Source organism: Dermochelys coriacea, chromosome 21 (genome assembly GCF_009764565.3).
Source record: "Dermochelys coriacea isolate rDerCor1 chromosome 21, rDerCor1.pri.v4, whole genome shotgun sequence".
NCBI lineage: Eukaryota > Metazoa > Chordata > Testudines > Dermochelyidae > Dermochelys > Dermochelys coriacea.
In genome coordinates this window covers 4,137,563-4,162,325 of record NC_050088.1, presented here as the reverse complement: position 1 = coordinate 4,162,325, position 24,763 = coordinate 4,137,563, and positions in this window count along the sequence as shown.

The following is a 24,763-nucleotide window of genomic DNA, read 5'->3' as shown; positions in this document are numbered from 1 at the left end:
GCAAAGATCACCAGCCCTATGATGTTTTCCGGGTCTGTTCTTTAGCTATTAAAAAAAATCCAAAACATCAATCAGATTCATGTCACACAGAAAGGCTGATTTACAATCCAAAATTTACCCTCCCCAGCCCTGTTGTATCGCATTATTTTGAGCCTCCCGTCACAGTTTACATGGCTTTCGGCAGAGCTGCACATAATCCTGCTCAAAAGTGATATGTACATTTTTATCTTTTTGTACTCCCTGTGACGGAAGAAATGTTTCCTATGTTTGTTTCCTTTCTTTAAAGTCATCTTGGTTATAAAGACTGACTTCAAATCAGCACTGACCTTTTGTTCAACAGCCACTGAGGTAAAAACACATAAAAACGTCCATTTAGATATTGGTGGGAAAAGGAAAGTTCATTGATTTTCTTAGTTTGCCAAGCTCTATGGGCTTTTACAGGTGTTTGTCTCTGCAGAAAGAGACAGCACAGAGTATGGGGGCTATTCTTTATTCCCAGCTAAAATTAAAATTGTGCTTCAAAATTGATGAGATGTCAGTTTGAGGCAGCATGCGGAGTTCATTGAATTTTGCTGGCTCAGTCATCTTTTGGATAGCGGACAGAAGGTTGGTTTAATTTAAAGTGTTGCTTGGCCAATCTTCTCCAGCCAAAGGCTCCTTTACAGATTTTTAACCTATTTGTTGCTGGAGAGAAATCAGTCTTGGGAGCCAATTTATTGAGCAAGTGTTCTATTAAGACCCAGCCTGTAGAGGTTCCCCGAAAGTCAATGCCGAAGAGGGAACTAAATTGTTTCAAAATCCAAACAAATATTCTTAGGCACAAATTCTATGCATGATTCATCCAACACGCATATGGTATTTTAAGATGGTCCCAATTTTTGGTTATGTCTTTTACAGTAGTTCAAGTGCCCCATTGTCTCAGGTGCTACACATACACGAGTGTACCAGCCGCAGAAAGTTTACAGTCAAAATGTACAAGACAGACATGTGGCAGACAGGAAGTACAGACAGGGCACTAAAGGCACAAAAAGTAATTTCCCCCAAGCTCCTTGTGGATCATCTTGGTGCTGCATCTCCACCTCCCCAAAGGGACTTTCCTCTTGCTTTGTCCAGAGCCCAAAGGGCTCTCTGAAGAATTTGCCTAGGGCTAATGAAACGGGATGCCAGGAAGGTTAGGGATGTGCAAAATGGTAGAATAAAGAATGGTCCTGAACCCTCATCTACCATTTGAATCAAGCCTGGGACCATTTCGGAGAAAGCTTAGGTAATTGATTTCATTTTCACTGCATCCCTCCTAACTTTGATGTTCTGGATGAAATACCTTGGAAACTTGGGACACACCTGTTCCGACCAGAAGCAGAGCTGCTAGTAAATTCTAGAAAGCCTGTTCTCATAAGGAATGAGATCCATGTCTACACAGGGGTAGAGAACAAGGCTTATGGACCCCTTAAATCGAAAAATAGGGCTTAAAGGTGAACTTAACTGCTGCATAAATCCTTGTATTGACACTATTTATGGGGTAAATTTCAGCCAAGATTTCCATATTGCTTTCATATCCAGGGAGATGCAGTTATACTGAAGATGCCTTTTTGATGTTGCTGGATTTACCATGAAAGTAAAAGGGAAAGGTGGACAGAGGCAGAGATTGGCTATGTATGCCTTGGGGAAATGTCAGGTTGTTCCACTAACAATGTAAGGAAAAGGATTAACAGCTCAAGAGCATACCTGAGTGGACATAAATCTACAATATGTTTACATGGAAGCATAAGTTTCCAATTGCCTATTTGTTTATTTACCTGAATGTTTTCAGTTTGGCTGGGTTGTCAATGCCATAATTGATTGAGAACACAGCAAATCAGTCTAGATTGGATTCTGTCAAAGATAACCTTTAAAATACATTTGCGCTGCAGAATAAGCCAGGGCATGCCAAGTGCTGGCTCTGTTCTCAATGTGGATGCTGCCAGCCTGGAGTACATAGCATCACTTTCATAAATGAGAACTTGCAAGTGAAATGAAGCTACTGTACCAGAGGACATCCTATTTCATAAATAGAATGGCAGTTTGGCTCTTTTTTTGGTCAGGAATAGGATCTGAAATATTTTGGTGGAGAATGAACAATTATTTGTTCTATAAAAGTTTTTAACCAAGCAGTAGTAAGGTTTGGAACTGGAGGAATAAATGGATGCATTCAGCATCCATCGAAGGGTAAAGTTGGGAAAGGCCCCCTTCAGATGTATCCAGGAGCCAGGCTTCATGTTGAGGCCAAGAGATTAGCCCAGGTGCTGTATGGACACTGCAGTGCTTCCAATTTGGCATTTTATTGGTTAAATATGTCATTTGATAGCTGACAGAAGAGTTTTGGGCGTGAGCACTGGACACGTAATATACTAGGTGGCTCATGTCTCCCTCTAATGGCTGGACTACTGAGAACACAAGAGTGGGTTTCTTAGGCACAGCTGAAGAATTTATTCCTTTCATTCAAGTGTTAAAAGGTTTGTGCTTTCAGTGCTGCATTCTGATTCCTGGATTCTGTCTTCCACTGATTACACTGCTATCTGTGAGGATGCAGCCACATCACCAGAAGGTTTCCTTCGCTACATGCCTGAGCCAGAAGTCCAGTTCTGAGCAACCTTCAGTTTTTCAGGGATTAAGAAATCTGAATCATATCCAAGTTTTGGGTCACTATAATGGGCCCAACCAAACTTGGAATTCAAAACCCCACTCCACCATCGTAAACAAAGTCTATGGCTTCATATTTAGACTATGATCAATATATTACAGTTCAGGTATACGATGCACAGAGGATTCAGCACTGACCTTTTACCCATCACTGTAAAAAGGAATTTGAGTAGTATTTGTTTATATATGTACTATACAGACCAACACCAAGTTAATATTCGTACTAGTGATGGTACATTTTGCTTAGTTTGATCTAAGAACTTCTTTAATGAACAAACTCAGTTGATCTGTTTGAGCTGTAGCTCACGAAAGCTTATGCTCTAATAAATTTGTTAGTCTCTAAGGTGCCACAAGTACTCCTTTTCTTTTTGCAAACTCAGTTGAGGTGAGGCAGAAGTGGCACCAGCCTGAAATATAGGCCAAAGTGAGGAAATAAACAGATGCATAACACCACAAGCCACACTGCATTGGAAATATTCATCTCCAGGACACACATGACTTTTTCTAGATCCAAGGGAAAAAAAATGTAAAGAACACAGAAGGCCAACTAACCCATTTACCACTTGGGCTGCTTTTCTACATTGCCATGCATTTGGATGTACGTTGTATCCAAGCCCACCCACTCCTAAACCCATCCTGTGGGGGAGCACAGAGAGTTTTAGTAGGGTTATCACAATGCAGGGAATCCTTTCCTCAGACTGAGCAAGCTAGGATTTCTGTATTACTTTTAATCAGGCTTTTGGGAGAGTACCCATGTTCAATAGAGGACTTAGTGCACTTCAAAATAGCCAACCCCGTTTGAACACTTCCATCTTCTCATCTCAACTGGAGCACTGAATTATAAGGGTTAGACAGGAAGGGGAAACTACTAGAATGACCTAAACTGCATTACAAAGGTGGGAGAATAAAAACCTCTTGAGGTGAAAGATTAAATGGAATAGCTACACCACTTCCCATCCGAGGAAATGCTTCACTCCATGGGAGCATGTTGTATACTATCAATGATTTCTTCTTTTCATGCAAAAATCCAGATTACTACAAACATGACTCCTCCTTGGCTCCGAGAGCTCGGGGTGGGGTGGGGGGGCGGGAGGGAGGAAGAGGAGATGCTAAATCAATTTGGAGAGAAGTGGAAGACTAACGGGATTCTAGGTCACATCCTCATCTGCTGTAAGTTGGCTCAGCTCCACGGGCTTCAATGCACTAGAACGTCTTGTATTAATAGCTGATCAGCCCTTCTGATTTCTCTCCACCCCCCTCAGAGTTAGGATTGAGTTCAGGTTCAAGGCTCAACTCAGAGCAGCACTCACTCTTTTACAAAAAACAATCTGCTTTTATTTGATGAGGTTGTAATTACAGCAGGTTGAAAACATTTCCAAAAATACACCCACACCCATAAAACACATCTGAAAAGTTTTGTGAAGAGCATCATTGGTTTTTGACCAGCATTCATGCTGAAATAGACTGGGGGCCACATGGGACTTCCCATATATTACTAGGTTGCACATGTGGCTGCTCAGAATTTCAAAAGTAAAGGCAAGTATAGAACTCAGTTCCTGAATCTCCAGAAGTGCTTAAACTAAAGATTATTTCCTCTAGCTTTAGTAACGGAGGATAAATTTTTTAAGCCCCCAAGCAGTTTAGAAGCCTTAAACCACATTTTCAAAAAAGATTTGGGCACCTAGGAACCTAAATTACATGGAAAGTCAATGAGACTTAGGATCTTAAGTTCTTAACTTCTGAAAATGTTACCTGTAGGGCCTATGACACACAGGTGAACAGTTCTGATTCCAGCCATTAGAGGGCAGTGGTTTCATGGACACACCGGTCCATTAAAAAAAAGTGATCAGAGTATGGATTCCTTTTCAGGGGAGCTAACGGAGGCAGAGCGATCTCTGGTGTAACTGTTGGTTTCAATCAGCAGCTACATTTTCCTCACTGGTATCAGAAGAGATGGATGGCTCTCAGGAGGCAGCTATCACTTTCATTTGGAATGGTGACACTTCATTCCCACATAGAATTTTGGGGACCAGTAGGAATAGATTCTATTGTACATGACTTTTTCCTTCTGGCCATACTGGAAGTGGGGGGAAACTGCAGTGTTAGGGGAGGAAGAGTATCATTCATATTTTTGAACAGACTAGAAACTAGCTGAATATTTGATTAAAATCCATAGCATTTCCTGAACAAGCTTGTTTAAAAACATATTAGATGAGCTATAATTCAGTTTTGACCCACTATTTCAGATTCTACCAGTTTTAGGTACAACCAACAGATTATATGGTATCCCTCTGAAATTCAGAGGGCATGCAGTTGACCCACTAAAAGAACATGGATTATGAAATCAAAAATGATGGAATGCCTCAATGTTTAGAGGGGAAACTGCTATTGCAACTTGTTGGTTTTAGAAATTTCACCTGCATGGGAGGGAGGAAGCTCTCTTAAGCAGGGTATACTTCAGTGAATCTAAAGATCTTCCAGACTTATGGGGATGGCTGGAGGGATTTATCAGCAGTGGTTTTACAAACAGTAGGGAATTTAAAATGTTCCCTTTGTAGCTAGCAAAGTAAATTTTAAGGTTTGTAGGCAAAGCTTAAAACTCAAAGGCAGAGGGCTAAGTCTTTACCTTCTGCTCTGCTGGTACTCTGGGATGAGAAGAGAGCTTCATTTCCTCCTTTGCATTCAAGCAAGTGCCAGAAAGGGAGTGATTATAATCAGCAGGATTTCATCCAGGGAGCACATACAGGATCAGGCCACTGGGCTGGATACAAATTCATGAGCTACAGAAGAAACACTATTGTCAATTAACAGTCCCCTAAACTCCCCAGACTTGCCCCGGCCTGCCCTTCATTGGGGCCATTTCAGCAGAAACTTAAATAAATTAGGATAAAATTCACATGACCACCACTCCAGCTGATTGTGTCTCTGTCCTTTCCTCTCCCTCTCCTGCAAGGGACACAGAGATCCAGCAGGTGCCAGATTGCATAGGGCTCCAATTTTCTTTAGTGGTTTACTACTTGGCAGCAGCTACAGGTCAGGGTCCTATTGTGCTACGCACTGTATAAGATTCTATTAAAGACTGTCCCTACCTCAAAGAACTTACTAAAAGTACTAAAAAATAGATAGATAGATAGATAGATAGATAGATAGATAGATAGATAGATAATGCTGAGCAAATCATTTGGCAACAAGATTATTGGACAAATGCAGATTCTTTTTCTGCTCACAGAATATTCAACAGCAGGTCATGATTTTCTCAATTTAGATTTTTTACACTTTTGTAGAATGCTTTTACCTTTATGGATCAGTCTCCAAGATCTCTGTATATATGCCATTTGAGCCGAGTGGTTTAGTTGTGATTGGCCAGAGAAGTCAAAAGATATTCTCTGTCCCAATTGGGTGACAACTCAAGTGCTCAGCATATATGTTAATGTAAATTTAAAGTGTTTTCCATGGAGTACCTAAGTGTGTGGCTTGAAAATGAACATGTGCGCCTGTAAAACAGGATTGCATTTATGCTCCTAGGAAGAGAATGCATCTAAGTGGGACCATGGCCACAGGGACGTCGCTTAGAAATTCAAGCAATATTTCATAGATTCGTAAGTCGTAAAGCCAGAAGGGACCATTAATTCATCTAGCCTGATCTGCATATCACAGGCCACAGAATTTCATCCACTATTTGGGATTATCACCAAGAGACCAGAAAATTAGTTGAACATGAGAGACAGAGTTGGGTTCTAGTCCTGTCTGACCAGTCGTGAACTTCACTAAGTCATTTCTCCTCTTTGTGGCTCAGTTTCTCCAACTGATAATTGGGGACAATGGTACTTCCCCATCTTCATAAAGTGTTGAGATCCACAGAGATTCAACACTATGCAAGACCCAAGTGCTACTCTTTTCAGCAGTTTTAGCCCATCTCTAGTGCAGTATAGCACAAGAGCTGTGGAGTTTCAGCCTTAAAGCACTGAAAGATCTCGCCTCTTGTGGCATGCAAAAAAAAAGCCAAAGATGCTGTTCTCCATTTAACACAATTAATGAAGTACATAATTGGGAAAAGGAGTGTGGCATTACAAACATTTCATTGAGAGGATAGTCAAACTGACCCACAGTGAGAGCTTCAATTAGACTCACTGAATACCACTGGCAACAGGGTATTCTAACATTAGCCACACAGCATGGCTCAACAAGGAAGATGCTCAGACATGCAATTTTTTTAAAAGAAGTAAAAGTAAACCACAAATAAAGAGGAAAGTCTGTTCATTGCATTTCGTATCACAAGCTGCTCTGCAAAAGTATTTAATCTAAATGCTACAGAGGTCATGCCTATCTGCAAAGTAATTGCATTGAAAGGAGCTTGATTTGCCCTAAGTCAAAGGCTAACTTGGCATTACCATGCACGTTTATTTAAATGAACCCTATCCAAGGCTACAATACTACATTTTTGGAAAATAAATCTAGTCCATTGGTTGAGAGTGGATACTTTGAACTATTATTTGGAACGTGTGTGTGTGTGTGTGTGTGTGTGTGTGTGTGTGAGCTTAAGATAGTAAAAAAGGATCAGTCAGTGAGTTAGAAAATTATTCCAGTCCTTAGACCATGTCAAATAAACTAAGGCAAAAGAATGAAACATTTAAAGTTACCATTTACATATCATGGGAGATAGGCTATGCAGTGATTGGGTGCCCAGAATTTCTTCTGTCTTGCTGTACAACGAAGGTATTCTGTGCTGGGATTGTGCTTCTCTGCAGTTCAGAATTTATCTGGAGTGTCACAGCCTATTCTGCACACACACACCCTTAGTGAATTTAGCATTTGAAAGGAGGCAGCCTTGGGCACTGACCACAAAAAAGGTATAGCATTGGCATCAGCAAGGCAGGCTTCTGGCTAGGCAATTGGTGTGCTGACACCGCTATTGTACCAAGCATAATGGTTTCAGTTGGCCTGTCTCCCCCAAGCCACCACTTGTCGCTTGTTAGCCTCCTGGGGTCTCTTGTTACACACCCACATTGTAAGTTCTTTGGGGCAGAACCTGCCTTTTTTACTATCTGTCCAGTGTCAAACACAATTAAGCTCTGATCCCTGACTGGAGACTGCAGGGGCTTCCGCAATACAAACAATGTTGTCACCTTATTCTTCACCTTTGGGATTAAGTGGGGTGAATGCAGACTCCATGAACTTTTAAGTTCCCAGCCACCCTGCTGTGGCTGCCTGCAGTGCTGTTCTTGTGTTTCCTAGTAGAGATGCCAACAAAGATCAAAGTTCCCTACATGTAATCAGAGACAATCACTGCCCCAGAGAGCTCACAGTCTAACTAGACAAGGCAGACAAGTTTGGGGGTCGGGGTGGGGGAAAAAGAAGAACATAGGCACAGTGAAGTGACTGAAGAGACTTGCCTGAGGTCATGAAACAGATCAGTGGCAAAGCTGGCAAGAGAATTCAAGTGTCCTGATTCCCAGTCCCCTACTTTATCATGACTCGCTAACTTTTTGCCCACTTGTAACTCAACACACTCCACTGCCTTGTTTCAGCAAACAACTCAGATTCTAGCACCATTCACTCACTGCTGAACTAGGGTAAATTTAAACTGCTGACCTAGCAGTGAAAGGCTCCATATCTCATAAATTTCCAACCCTGTAAGCCATCTAGTAATAAGGGAAATGCTGAGGATAAGGAACATCTAGGATACACTGATTAATAAATAAGCAATAAAATGACATAGAATAGATTAGGTAAAGACAAAGCAAACACTGCAGGAAGGTTAATTGTTGTTCTCTTCCCCTTAGCTTAGAAGAAAAGTGAACAAAAACAAAACAAACCACAAGAAGAAGAGACATGCAAGGAAAGGAGGGCTTGATATAAAGCCCATTGAAATCTATGGGACAAGACTCCTATTTGCTTCAATGGCTTTGGATCAGGTCTTAATATAGACCAAAGGAATCAGGCAAAACTATGCACTGGATCCTTATTACTGATGTTATTTCTAACAAATGCAAAGGGGATAGGTTAATGATGATGAATTGCAATCAAGGAACCAAAACTGACAATACATCTCTCCTGGGTTTGGATTAAATAGCTCCAAGGAATTGGGCTCAAATGACTGGGGCAAAATCAAATATGCTGTAGCTACAACTGTTGAGATTCACATGTGCTGGCTTCTTTACCACTTCAGACTCCCTGAATGAAATTCCATCACTGGTGTTAAGTGTTTTCAGTAAGGGTATGTTAACACAATGTGCAATGGATAATGTTACTGGCTAGAAAAAAAAATTTAAAAAAATGGAGATACAGGCCAGAAGTATGGATAATGACAATCTTCAGCAAGAGTCCGGGAAAAGCATGCGCCAATCAAATCTGGACCAGGAAAACAGCGAAGGAATATTTCTGGTGCTACTGTCTTGTGTGTAGCCAGGTAGTTAAGAATATATTCATCAGTTCCAAGCGTCTTTCACACTACAGCCCTTGTGGCCATGTGAAGGAGCATTATAATAGTTACCAATTATAAAACTCCTTTACTCATACAGCACAGTGAAAAGGGGTCTCAGTGATGAAGACCAAGACTGAAGATATTACAGCTGGTAACAACAACTTATTAGGTCACATCTAGTCCATTCCCCAACACTCCCCTGTGCCATGCATTGTGGATTCCCTCCAGTGCTGTGTGTAGCCCACATTTCCATGTCTCAAGAAAGGGGTCTTCCCCCACTGCTTTTAGACTACCCTACAGTATGGAAAGATCCAGTTGTCTAGTAGGCCTAAATTTCCCTTTACTTAGTTTTATCTCATAGCTTTTAAATATAAACCCGAGGGCTACAGAAACATTTCCTCTTTGGCATCCCGCCTTTTCAGCTCTTTGGGTAATTATTATTTGTTACTGTATTACTGCAGTGCCTAGATTCCCCAGCCAAAATCCAGGCCCCAGTGTGCTCGGTCCTGTACAAGTTCATAGTGAGAGACAGAGAGCCTTCAGTTGAAATAGACAAGAAAATATGTATTGTATAGAGGGAGAAACTGAGGCACACTGAGATTAAGTGATTTGTTGAAGGTCACAATTCCTGGCTGGGGACATGGGGGCATACTTGCTTTATCTGAGTCTGTAGATTGTGCATAGGGTGGGCATGGTAGACACAGATGAAGTCAGGGAGGAGATGGTTAGGAAAAGATTCCTATTGCAGCTGCAGTTACTATCCCATGTAACAGAAGGGCTGAGCAGTGGGGATGGGACAGCATTGAGAAAGTTTTCAGAGTAGCAGCCATGTTAGAATGAGTTATTTTTTGAGTGATGCATGAAAGTGGCCAACATAGCTCATAAACTGAATCCCAGTGTGACCGATTCCCAGTTATTCTGGCTTCCATGAGCATGGGTGATGTTTTTGAATTAAATATTCCATGGAACTGTGCATCATGCAACAAAGTAATATATCATCTGGGAAAAGGGGTGTTGTGGTGGCTGCATTTCAGTGCTCTATAACATTTCAGTGTTTCACTGCATTCCAATATAAACGAACTGCAGTGACCCATCTCAGACCTGGCTGCATTTCAGCACTGGTTGAGAGATTCCTGTATAAGCAGCTGCAACATCCCAACCCAGAAGGGGTGCAATCAGAATTTTGCTAAAGAGGGGCCCAGGTTACCCAAATTTGAGCACTGTTGCAACCTGGTGCTGGTGCACAGGGTCTCAACACCACTCAAATTTGACCCAGCTGCCCCTCTGTCATGCCAGCGGGAATAGGTTTCCACCATTATGCCATCTAGCTCTGGTGAAGGGTCTCCATATGCCTGCCCACCCACCCACCCTTGTTGCTCCTTTGCACCCCAGCAGAAACTGTTTTACAGTGGTGGAGGCTCCATGCATAAAAATCTGCCACACTGCACCCCAGAACAGGCTGCATTTATATGGTGGGGGAAGCAATTTCCATAGGTACAGTGTTTGATGCACAGAGGGATAGTTCAGGACAAAGGGTGTTGTTATTGTTGGATGTGTATTAATGATTATTTGAAATTGAAATAAATTGCAAATAATATTTTCACAGTTCTGTATATTGTAAGTCCAGAAACAGTTAGTAAAACCTGTTTCCATAACATATTGGACACTTTGAAAATTACATTTTGCACCTAAAGGGCTCTTCAGTGCTGAATTCAGAAACATTGTGGATGTACTTAGTGCTGATACTTATATAACACTCTCTCGTGCACACACACACACACAAATACAGGCTAAATTACCCAATGGAAAAAAATGAATCGTTCATTTAAAAACAAAATGATATTACATCACTTATTTAATCAAATGTACTGTTTACTGAACCAGGTACATCAACTAATGAACCCAATGGATCCCCTAATGAGACAGATGGATCACCTGCTGAAAACATGTCTCTGAAACTAAATCACTCTCTTTTAGCTGTTCCTCTTGATGTAGGATCTAGGTAATTTTTGACCACTGATGCCAAAAACGTAGCAGGATTTAAAAACTGATTAGACATTTATATGGATAACAGGACTATCCAGAGGTATAATAGTGAGAATAACAAGCAATAGAGTTTTTGAAGGGATACAAACCCTGCTGTTTCAGGGCACAAAAATAAATATAGGAGATTGGGAACAAACGTCCACTGGGGTAGGTTATCCCTAGCTGCCACTGCAGCATTTCTTGCTCCCTTCTCTGAAGCATCTGGTGCTGTCCACAGTTGAAGACAGGAAACTGGGCTTGATGGACAATGGGTCTGATCTGGTCTGGCAATTACTTAATCCCTATAATCCCATTTTACCTTACTCCCATGAAGTCATGATCCCCCAATTTATGAGACTAAGATTATATGAGGCTCATATATGTGATTGTTTAAAGCTTTACACATGCCACAAGCCTCACACTGGCATCTCATTTCAGTTTGGGACCCCTTTCAGTTGAGTCACTGTTTTAAATTGAGCTTCTTTTCAGTGTTTTCTCCCTGATCAACTATTGTTCTTATTTCAAGCATCCTTCTTAACTTCACCTATGGCCACATAAACTGTTGTCATAACATAGCAAGTGATGGCCAGTATTCTACATATGAACTTTGTCTGGAGAACTGTTTACTAAATCTAATCTAATCTAACTATCTAATCCACCAACCACATCCTGCTCCAGGATTGGAATTAGTCAGCACCACCTGATTAGATAAATATAAGCTAAAACTAATATAATATGTACTGAAATAGGACTAGTACCTCTGTACCTTGTTATGCCAGCAACTGAATCTGACATGTCAATTAATTGTTGAAACAAATGCATCCAATAGAGAACCTGTTGGCCCAAGTCTTCTGGAGCTCTAGGAAAAGAAAGGATTTGGTGCCACCCCCGCTTCAAATTTGCCTCCAAGTCCATGGCACTAGTTGGAATGGGGAGCTCACTGTTAGATATGAGAGGATCTGATGTCCACATGTGGGTTCATCACAGTTGATGCAGCAGTATTCTCATGCCTATTCGATGTGGAGTCTCAGTTTAAAGCTGGGTCTGAGGTCTCAAAATGCATTGTTGCTGCAAGATACTGAGGATTACCAACAATAGAGGTGCAATTAAGCTTGGGAAACTGAAAAGCTAAGAGAAAAGGAGTACTTGTGGCACCTTATAGACTAACAAATTTATTAGAGAATAAGCTTTCGTGAGCTACAGCTCACTTCATCGGATGCATTCGATGAAGTGAGCTGTAGCTCACGAAAGCTTATTCTCTAATAAATTTGTTAGTCTCTAAGGTGCCACAAGTACTCCTTTTCTTTTTGCGAATACAGACTAACACGGCTGCTACTCTGAAACCTGAAAAGCTACGGAAGTTTGTGGGATTTAACCCCTTGAACTAGCTTGCAGGTGAAATTTCCTAAGATCACCCCATTTATAACTGCAACTCATTTGCTACCTCATATATCATTTTCTTTTTAGAGTGTGTTATGCACTCATGCAAGACACGCTGTCAGCAGCCATTCAAATGAGTGATGTAGAAACAGTGTTTCTGCAGTCTGAACTGCAAGCCATCTAGTGGTTTCCCAGTGCATAAAAATGGTACTGCAAAATCTATTCAATATTACTCAGAGGTTGAAATATTTTTCTAAAGTGGGCAGTGTTGTAGCTGTGTCAGTCCTAGGATATTAAAGAGACAAGCTAAGTGAGGTAATATCTTTTATTGGACTAACTTCTGTTGGTGAAAGAGACAAGCTTTCGAGCTACACAGAGCTGTTCTTCACGTTAGGGAAAGGTACTCCCAGAGTCGCATCTAACTACAAGATCAAATAGCTAGTTTAACACCTCAAATGGTCCCTTAGAATACGTGCTAACCACTTATGCTAAACTAACTGTTCAATCTTGAATTTAGCGGTGAGTCCCACAGCTGAAGAAGAGCTCTGTGTAGCTCAAAAGCTTGTCTCTCTCAGCAACAGAAGTTGGTCCAATAAAAGATATTACCTCACCCATATTTTCCTATAGTGCAATCAGGTTATTCTGAGTTAAATGCAGTTTTCTTTCTCCTTTTTTCAGCTATCTTCTGCTCTTAAATGTTCATGTCAAGTTGACTGCAGAGTGAAAATATGTACAAAGTGCAGTAGCAAAGGAGCTATATAGGAGAGATTTATTAATAGTATTGTTACATATATTCTTCTTCCATCAGCACCATCAATGTGCTAAGCACAGTCTACACATGGAACATACCATCCTTGTCCTGAAAAGCTAATGGCTCTCTGTATTGCACTGGCAGGGGAAAAGGATTCAATGTTTGTACATGTTCTTTGCATCTCTAATTTGTGTAATTAATCCCAATAGTTAGGAAGTAACCACAACCAACTCAGGAACCAACCAGATATTTCTTCCTCAGCATCATTGCTCTCACCATTGAAAATCAGTTGTGCTATAGGTGCAGATGGAGGAAGCAGGAGTTAGGGCAGAGGTCCTGAAGTCTCAAGACACTGGGGCTCAGTTCCCATTTCAGTTACTGACATGCTGTGTTAGCTTGGGCAAATCACTTCACCTCTCTGTTTACCCAATTGTACCCACTTGAAAAGGGATCTTATGAGATTCTTTCCCAGGGAATTGTGGAAGAACTTGTCTGTACTTCTGGGCACACCAGGGGAATTGGGGGAAGGTACTGGAGAACTATCAGCACTCAGATGATTTAGCCTGTCCCCTCACTCCACAGTGGGCAGGTTACCAGCTCGACTAAAAGTGGCACCTGACTGACACCGAGCCACCCAGCTGGGCCAGCTAGCCCGGGATGAAAAGGCCACCAAATTTGGGTCAGAGCTGTGCCTATGGACAGGAGGGGTGGGTAAGGGACAAGACCTTAGTAAAAGCCTGAGTTAATTCTGCAGCAAAGACAGACCCTTTACAGAGTGGGAGGAGAAATGATGGCACAGAGAGGGGAAGTGACTTATGCAAAACTGGGAATAGACTGCTCCTCACTCCCAAGGCAGGGCCCTAGCCACTGTCTCTTCAGAAGAGTATGATTCATGACTAAGATTTCTGTGGAACCTCCACTGAAGTGAATGAAACAGCAGGACACGTGAAGCATGTTTGCTCAAAGCAAACTTGCTTGGACTATCATTCAGCACCAAAGCTGTTAGTTATATCCTTCCCGCGGTCAAAACCCCATCACAGGTAGTAGTATTTCCTCAGTAAGAAATGTGCATCAAAACATTAATTTCACCTTTAACTGTAAAATCACTTCATGCCAAAGGAATCCCAGCAGAGATTCTACACTTCACCTTTCAGCAGAGAATACTCTTCCCATCACCTCTGAATCTGGCTCATGACCCCTCACCTCCTGACTGTCACTTTCCTTTCCACTCTAGTTGATACAGCTGACCCTTTTTTCTTTGTTAATTACACTCAACGTGTCTAGCAACAAGAAAAGAACCTTCAAAATAAAAAAGGAAGGACCCCAACACCTCCTAGCTTTTAAAACCAGCCTCTCTCTCTCTGATGCTTTAGAAATGAACACCTGGTGACGAAGGCCACTAACATCATGTAGTTCATGAACATGCTATACACAGCTCACACCTTATACCAGCGACTCACAAGTAAATCTCTAGCTGTTATTGGGCTGGATTAATCAAAGGGAGAGAGGGAAGATATTTAGTGACTGCTTCAGAACATATTTAGTGGGGGGTGGGGTGGGCTGCTGGAATAACAGACCAGGAAAATATGGGAAAGGCTTGTTGTGATGGCACTAGGCTGGAACTCAATGTTCAGCTCCTGTTTCTGACACAGATGCCTTGTATGATCTTGAGCGAGTCATTTAAACTTTCTGGGTCTCAGCTCCCCAGCTGTAAAATGGGGATATAAAGCTTCCTTTGTCTCGCCACTTTATTTGAGGAATTGACTTTCTATTACTATGTTTTTGTACCAAGTCCAATCAGGCCTGATATCAGCTGAGGCTGCTGGTGCTACTGTAATATAAATGATGATAAAGGCTGCTGTTTAGTCATAGAATGGATACAGAATGGGTAGAGACGTTGGATGACCAAAGGGACGGGTGTTTCCCTGTTTAATTCACTGATTAAAATCCAGCCGTGGTCAGTTTTAACCTAAAGTCACAGTTATCTGACAATTGCTGAGGGGTCTGTGTGAACTCAGTCAAGGTCTCACTCTAGTTTCTAGTAGTCAGGTGTCAACATCCCCACAAATAGACCCCTCTGCTGGCAGTCTGTGTAGCAAGGCAAAGGACAGACTGGGTCACAGAGACTGAGCTCTGTTCTCACATCTATGGAAGATGTCCCTACAAGTTCGGACAGGCACTGGGGACGCAGTGTGTAAGAGAAGCTGTACTCTTCTGAAGATAAACTGGGGACTCTCATCTTTGCTGAGTTCTCCATCTGGCACCTTTCACCATTCTCAGGAAGAAAAACAAGTGTGTGTTAATACACATAGCTCCATATCTGCTAAGGGGGTGGGGTAGTTTCTGGGATAAGCTACAGCAGCTTTGGACTCTGGGTGCATTGGCAGAACCTGCCTGCTTTCTCTCTCTGTGAAATGGTGCCCCGTAACTGTTGGACTTGTTCATAGTTAAAGCCTCAAAAATCAATGTAACCAGGGAGGAAACAATAAGAACTCTGAAAAAACCGTCCCTGTGCAGGGCTGAAGCTGGTATTTTCTAGACGGCAGCTCTGTAAGCCTTTCGTGCTACTGGCTGCAGAGCCAATGGAGCATGTTTTAAAGTGGCTTTCAAACTCATTCTTCTCCTGACCCTCAGCCCTGTTAAAATGCTTGCTTTCCAGACATCATAAAAGAGGAGGTAAAAAAGGCAAAGTCAGCACAAAGAGCCACCACTGGATTAATGCTGACCATCTGAATACACTGGAAAATGCTAACTCTACCAGGCTAAGTGATATGCAACTTGGTGTGCACCTCCAGGACTGCCAAGATTGGCTGGGGGAAACAGAAGGGGATAAAGAAAAGGAGTACTTGTGGCACCTTAGAGACTAACAAATTTATTAGAGCATAAGCTTTCGGGAGCTACAGCTCACGAAAGCTTATGCTCTAATAAATTTGTTAGTCTCTAAGGTGCCACAAGTACTCCTTTTCTTTTTGCGAATACAGACTAACACGGCTGCTACTCTGAAACCTGTCATTAAGAAGGGGATAAGTAAGGGAAGGTCTAGGAAAAGCTAGTTGTATCCTATGGCTCCACTACTGATTTCTTTGCTCCCAGGGCAGATGCATTTTGGTTTCTCAAAGCACAGTGACCCTGCTGCTGGCAAGCTGCATAATACCTGCCTTTGAGTGCACAAAGCACAAAGAAAGGAGTAGCAAAGGGGGCTTTCCGAGAGGGTGGGAGCATTATAAAGGGTGATGGAATTTTAGGCTTTGGGTTACCACTGAAAAACAACTGACAGGCAAATCAAACCCAAGGCACTGGAGGCAGCCCACAGCCTAAACTGAGAACTCAGTGGGTTCTTGAACAGTAGGATGTCAAGAAGTTTCCCTTATTTCCTTTTCTTTTAAAAATTCTTTTACGATTTTCTGCTTTACAGTAAATCAAGGGGTGGTGTCTGTGTCCATCTGTGTGTGTGTGTGTGTGTGTGTGTATAACAAGCGTGTGCGTTTTACAAATTAGAAGGCTTCTACAATGAAGGTCTGAGTGCCCTCACCTCTCAGAATCAATAGAAGTTGCACTCAATGCCTCTCAGGATTGGTGTTCTGTGAGATGTAGCTAGCACTGCATGCTTTCCAACGGTGACAAGGCCTTGTGTTCTGTCATGTTTAATAGGTGCCTAAAATGCACCTGATGTAAAACTGAGCATTGTCAAAGGGGGTGTCTGTCAGGATAGTCCCAGGTGCTCCATGTACATTGATCATGGTAGAATGGATTCTCATTTACACAACGGACACATGTAATGCTCTAGCTGTGCAAAGTGGCATTAAAATGGGCGTTAAGTGACAGCACAGTGTAAAGCAGTCTTGGTGTAAAGGAGAGTCAGTCTCTGTGTTTCACACCGATACGTGCAAGCACATATGTGTGCATGTTTTTTACCACTGGTCAGACTGTTCTCATGAATCCCTGCAAAACCAAGCCACAGATTCTGTTCTAGGGCCTATGAACTCACCCACATTTGATGCTGGTGCAGCTTCATTGGTATTATTCTTGATCCACACCAGTAGTGAGGACAGAATCAGCCTTCTGGTAGCCATCTGTTTCTTGTGTACATGACCTTTTAGGTATAGCTTGCATGCTGCATAAAATATTTAGACTATTTTATCAGCCATTCAAGTCATTAGTTGTGCGGAGCCTGACTTAATATACAGAGAGGACATTGTTCATTAATATTTATTACCCCTGATTTGTTTAACAAAATACATAGCAGGCTTTTTGAAGTAGGGAATTTCTAACTGCAGAAGACCATCACTATAAACGATGTGTGTAGAGTACACACAGCCTTCGGAAATAAAAGGACAGATAATTACATGTAGTGTGATGCTTCAAAAAGTGGAGGGCTCTGTTGGTTAAGGATGGCGTTATTTCAGGTGGTTGTGTTTATAAACATGTCCTGGTGGAGAATATTGCAAGCGCTGTGGTAAGGTGCCACATGGCTTTGTCTTTCCATGCTGCTCCCCACCCAAGATTGCCTGTCACCTCCCAGACTGATCACTTGATGTGCTGTATTGATTAGTTAGTGATAATGATATGGAGGGAGCTGTCATTCATTGAGTGACCCCTCTGACCGATCAGCAGTGCTCTGAGCTAAAGGAGGCTGAAGGCTGGTTGTGCTGTTTGTGTGCACAATGCCCAGGCTGTTGGATTTATGGATGAAGGAGGATAATTAAAGTTATGATGTCCACTTGAGAGCAAGAGGTGAATTGAACATCATATGATTAGGCTTGCTTCTGCTTCAGTACTCAGAGCAGACAGTGATTTGAGTGGCTTTGTAATATAATAACTATAATCTTCTTGGGTATATGACTGGCCTGCAAAGTAGAAAATATCACCATAATCCAAATGATCCATCAATGATGAGTATATACCTCTGGATATTTCCAGTGACTGATACGATTGTCTGACAGGAGGAAAAGAAAAGGTGGCTTCATTGATATTGGTTAAATATATTAGGCTAAGAATCAGCCCTGGTGTAACTATCTCCATTGACTTCAGTGAATTATAAAATCCTGTTCTTTTATATTCACAGGGCAGTCCCAGCATGTACACGGATATTCCATCACATCCAGTGCAGAGTTAAGGCTGTCAGTTATTTCACAAACTGGTCTCAGTGCCTATGTACTAAGGATGGGCCGAAACCAAAATCCATGATCTGGCCACCCCTGAAGAAGGATATGTTTATATATGTCTATGCAAAGAGGTGTGGTGAAGCGGACTATTTTCCATATAGAGATTGGGTATAATTGCAATTCAAGATAAAGTGCAGCCCATCTGAATATACAAGAGGCTGGATAAATATTGTATTTGTGATTTCCATAGCAATTTCTGGGGAGTGGGGAAGAGAATCATAATTACATACATTCCTTTTCCATCAGCATTTATTTTTTTAGCATTGTTCAAATGAGAGAGAGAGAGAGCGCTATTAAGAAATGGAAAGGATTTTAAGATGTGTATTATCCCATGAGAATTAAAACGGGGGAAAAAAACCTGTTCGTAAAGCAATTTTTTAATTTGATCTAGAGAGTTTATTTTCCCCTTTGCTGAATTTTTCCCCCTTTGGGAGCTAGAGATATATAAAAATTGACTTGCAAAGAATTTCACAGCAGACAGATTTTCTAGAGTGAGCAACAATTGACAATGGAAGGTGAAGGGGAGAGATTTAGCAATGTGGAGGGCTGCTCGGATGGGAAGGATTGGGCACTGACCCCCACTGTTTCTCAGGATGGGCCAGTAGGCTTTCAGAAAACGTAAACACAGCAGGGACCTTCACATTCAGATCCTGGCAGTATTCTGAGATTGATTTTTTTAAAATCACTTTTGTTGAAGACTACATTTCCAGAGCTTGTGGCCAGTACTGGAAATGGAAACACTAAGCATTGTGGGAAAACATCAGCATATCTGGGCTGACCCCATAGAGGAAATTCTGGAAATCTTGTCAGAAAATCTGTCAAGGTGAGATTTCCAGCTGGACGGTGCAGACTCAGAATCTTCTGATAAGCGTCTGAACTTCTGAATCCATATCTGAGCCTTTAAGCCTTCTGAGATTGGGCCTTTGCTAAACATTTCTCAGTGTATTTCAGTACTGCCAGCTCCAAATATTCAAAAACCATGAGTCAGGCCAACCAAAATCATGACATTGGTTTACAAATTAGGAGATCTTAAAAATTCGTAAGGGTGATTTTGTTTAATTTGCATGTGCAGTGATTAGTTTCAGTTCTTGTGAGTTTGCATCATTGAGTTGAATTCAAATGAGCTATAACCTAATTTCAGAGGTGATAAAAGGCAATCGAAGGCAAGGCAGGTCAAATTCTTTGTTAACAGAAAGATCATGTGGTCCAGTGCACATGGTACTACATTGAGAATCAGGCAACAAAGTTGCTGCCACTAGCCTGCTGTGTGATCTTCGCCAAGACACTTCCCCTCTTTATGCCTGTGTTTCCCTTCCTATTATTTGTTCATTCTGTATATGTAGATTATAAACTCTTCAGGGCTGAGACTGTCTCCTACTATGTGTTTGTGTATAGTGCCTAGTACAATAGAGTCATTAGTTGGTACTGTAATTAGAACTAGTTACAGCTATAATAGGGTCAAAAGACCAATGACATTGACCTTAATGTTTATTTTAAAATTTGAGTATAATTGTTGATAGCTCTTCTAGGGCAGATATATTGTTTCTGGGGGACATTCCAGTTAGTTGCATGTTAATTACATAAATAAATAAAATAATGTATAGAAGTATAATCAGTATTGTTGGCAAGGCAATCTCGCAGCTAGAGCACAGGAATGGGAGGCAGTTTCCTGTGTTATATTCCTGCCTCTGCCACTTATTCAGTGTGTGACCTTCAGTCATGCACTAAGCAACGCTTTGTTCCTCAATTTGTCTACCTGTAAATTGGGAAGAATAGTTACTGACCTCTTGGGGGGCTGAGAAAATAAATAAGTATTTATAAAGTGCTTTCTGGAATTGTAGAAGTGGGAAGTATTATTATAGAGGAAACAACAATACTGTGGCAGAGAGAGAGAGAGGGTTAATACAGCAACACTCCCAAGTCACCCAGCCTTAGTGTCTGCTCCTTCTGCATTGCAGTAACTCAATGGCATTTTTGGACTAGCTGATTTTTGGTGGCTGCGCTTGCGTTTTCTCATTGATTTGTGCAATTTAATATGATATCAACTGCTGTCATACTGAAGCATGGTCCTGTAAGTGAGGAACTAATTCTACAGGCCTCAGGGTAGCTGTGCCATTGACCATAAATCATATTTAGCGAACTTGCTTTCAGGAACACTTTGAGGTAGCACAGAAGAGGCTGGACCCTACTTCTCAACAGGCCTGTATTCCAGCCCCACCCTGCCATGTTTGCTGCCATCCAACATCGTATCAGGACCTTGGAGAGCTAAATACCGCATGAAGGAAATGCTGTTTACTGCCTTCCCTCCCTCTGAACAAAGTTCTGCCACCCTTATGCTTTCGATCAGTTACCTTACTCCATGGCTAGTCTGATTGGAAATGGAAGTTGCTACTGGAGGGAAACTACTCACAGAATAAGGTGCTGCTCAGTGAATAGGGGTATCAGAATGTAGCCGTGTGGAAATTATACCCTTCACGACTGCATCAGCTCAGCAACTCACACCACAACTCTGCCCTTGGCCAGGCACATTTAAAAATCTACTGGGGATATAACACTTAAGTCTGAGGGAAACTTCATGAGCTTCGCAGCATAGCCTGGATTGTGCAAGTACTTCAGAGTCAGTAGCTCCCTTTTGCTGAAGAAGTAAGAGTCTGAGATGGTGGCAGCTTTATTTGTATTACAGCCATAGTCCCTAGGTTGCACTGTGTTTCAAAACAAAGGGGAGATAAGGGGTCTAGTAAGTCTTCAAAATGTGACACATACAGTAATTACTTTATGTTTGAATCCAGCAAATAGCTATTGATTTTTTTTTCACTCAGTACCTGTCCCCAACCTCATAAACATGCTGTGTTTTACTATGTGTTTTGACCACAATTGAACTTAGGGCTCAATTAGCACCAGTTAAGACCAAAGTGGCATTTTTTTTTTTGGATTCTGGCCTAATGCAGCAGAATAAATGCTTTCCCACTGGAGACTTTGACCATTTCACAGCCTCTAGCCCCACTGATGTGCATAACAAGAAACAGCTTCCATATTGGAATGACAAGTCTCCTTCTGCTGAGCTGACTGGCAAGACAGATGGCTACAGTAGTGCTGCGCATAGAAGCAATAATAGGATGCCTTGAATGCTCCGTGTGGTGCAACATGGAAGGAGATGTGTCCAGAACTAGAGAAATGGGTCTAGGCTACACTATATGTATTGATCACAGAGTAGTTATACGGCATAGGCAACAAAGCATTCCCGGAAAGACATGCAACAGATAAAAGAGATTTGTTTTAATCTCAAACTACCCTCATGGTATTTTAGCTCCTGAAATGAACCAGAAGCCCAGATTGTAGACCTGGATTTGTAACCCTCTGAATGTTTTTGGGCGCTTGGATTCAGGGTTCTGATTCAGCATATTATACATTCTGGAACCAGCTGTGAAATTCAGCTCCAATTGTAAATGCTGATTTTAGTTATCCACCCATTCCCAGTAGCACAGTAAAGAGGTATGCAGATCTAGGACTAGTTTCGGCTCATCTCTATGCAATAGCTCTTCAGACATCCATTACAATTCCCAGAAGCTCACAAAACTCACTCTTGGTTAAAAATATGAACCTCAGGCTGGTGTTTGCCAAAACCTCTCAAGTGAACCTGGCTTCAGTTTCAGGAAGTAAGGAGGAAAGATTTAGGATTTCACTCAGAGCTGTGCAATGCTTGGTGTCTTTGCACAGAGCCAGCTAGGGATGGTCCACAACCCAAGCCCGCCATCCAAACACTTTGATCTTAGAGGATGTTTGGATTCAGAGCTGAACTTTGTGTTCAGGCCCAGTTCCAGTTCCTAGATTCAACCTGAAATCAGACAAAACACTGTGCTTTAGGGTTTGTTTTGGGCAGGTGGAAAAATATTCCCAGGCAGGCTGGGACCCAAGTGAAGATACATACTAACCACTGCTAACCAGAATAGCTGAGTTGCCCACAGAAAACCTGCATTCCTTGCCCTTAACCCTGTCTCCAAAGGTCTCGCTTCCCCTTTTATATTTTACATCCATATCCCAGACCAGACAAATTCTATAATCACCAGATAACATTTCCCTTTATTCTGCACAGCCATCTCAGATCCCATTAGCATTTATCACATTGACAGAAATGTCCCTTTCTTTCCCTGAGGTGCTGACTGTACCAGGGTGACCGGGGAGTCTAATAAGTCTTCTTGCTGGCTAATCAGTCACCTGAGGCAAACATGAGCCATCTCCAGCCTCCAATACAGATCTTGTAGTGCTAGATACTAGTAATGAAGCAGCTCATTGCTGGATGAATGGTCTTAATACAGCTTTCAAATTTCATTCCCCCACCACCAGCAAAACCCTTGGAAGCTTTGTTTCAAGGACTGGTATGTAAGTACAATAGGTTAAATTCCTTCCCACTGTAACTCTACTGGCTTTAATGCTGTCATCATCATAATCATCATTTGCTCTACAGCAATGCCTAGAGGCCTTGACTGTGACTGGGATCTGCGCAGGCATAGAGTAAAAGGCAGTTTCTGCCCCACAGATCTTTCAATAGGCAAGACAGACAAAAGGGGTATTATTTTAAAAATGGGAGAGCTGAGGCACAGAGAGAGAAAGTGACTTGACCAAGGTCACACAAGGAGGCCCTGGTAGAGCTGGGACCTGAAGCCAGATTTTCTGTGTCCCAGACTAGTGCCTTAATTACAAGATTCCACTTCTGCTCACAGGACTTTGGGCTGCAGGTGAAGGGAAATAAGAGTGAGCTGTGAGTGGAGCATTGGGAAATGTTCGCAGTAAAACCATAAACACATGAAATTGGTAGCACACCAGCTGCTTAGCCGCTGCCAAGTGTTTTGTAGGAATCACAGCAGTGAGTTGCAAGGATGGAGCTGAAGGAGGATAACAAGGTGGCTTCACAGATTTTTACAGGGAGCTCCTCCATGTCTAATGGGCAAGACAGAATACCTAGAGGTGTCTGCTGGAAAATCGGACTGCTGGGTGATTAAGGCTGGCATCACTAGCAGAGTGGAGGCAGGGGTCAATTACTTGATAACATATCAGAGATGCCAGGTAGAGTGGGGCAAAACTGTGAAGAGCCTTAAAAGGGAAGACACATAGACGGATGCAGGGGAAAAGTGTGATACATGTAGGGTGCAAAGCACTATGGTGCCATCTGTTATAAAAGGTGAGAAGGGCTGGATTACTGACAGCTCCCATTGTCTTTAATGGGAATTGTGGGTGCTCTGCAACTTTGGAAATCAGGCCCTGTATGCACGCGAGATAAATAATTACTATTATTTTAAACATATTGCTTTTTTTCTCTGACACATTTATGCAGTTTTTGGTCAGAGTTTATAGAAAGAAAAGAACATGGGAAAAGCAGCCCCAGACTGAACCCAGATGAACTTTGGCTGTAACCTCACTATGCAAAATGGTATATTTGGAAGTGAGTTTTCCCAGTAAAACTCCTCTGTTTTTGCCACTAGAAGCCTGCAGCTAAATAGGAGAGAGTTATTAAAACTGAAACAGGCTCTATCTAGAATCATCACTATTGTTATCAGTTATCTGATGTTTTAACAAAACGGAATTGACTTGGCCTTTATGGGAAAAAAACCCCACAAGCAGGCAAAGAGGCACAAGGTCAAATTAAATGAAACTAAAATCATATTGATCTTGACTTTTAACTGGCTGATCTCAATTAGCAATCTTAATGTGACTTAAGGTGATTTGGGGTGACCTTCTTAAGGCTATCTGAACTCTGAGAAATGCATTTTGCTCAAAGGCAAAGTATAATGCAGGATTCTTAGGACTTGGCGTTCGGTCGTTTAACAAAATAACATGCTTAAGTACTGCCTGAGATTCTGTTATAGGTGAAATTCTGTGCCTTTTATAATGCAGGGTGACAGAGTAATTGATCATAATGATCCCTTGTGGCCTTGAAATCTATGAGTTGGTAGCTACTAAGCCATTTCCTAATGGACCAGCTCTGGTCTATGGCATAAAACCCGTCCTCATGCTAGCTACCTTTCTATCTATTCGCGTATATTCACTGCACTCATTGCTATGGTGTATGAGCACTCGCTGATGATGATATTTCAGGAAACTGCTATAGGATAGGCTCCTCTTCCACATGCACTCCCTCTAGGTCAGATTTGGGATGATGGGAGCCGGACTGCCTACACTCTGAGGCCAATGCTGGACTTTGTTCTGCAAGCTGAAGACTTCACTTGCTAATCTGGAGGCTTTCACCAACACTAAATTCACTTTGAAAACATTTTTTTAAAAGTATCCTTCCATCTGTTGAGTTAAATAAAGTGTTATTTGAATTAGGTGGGAGAAAAAATA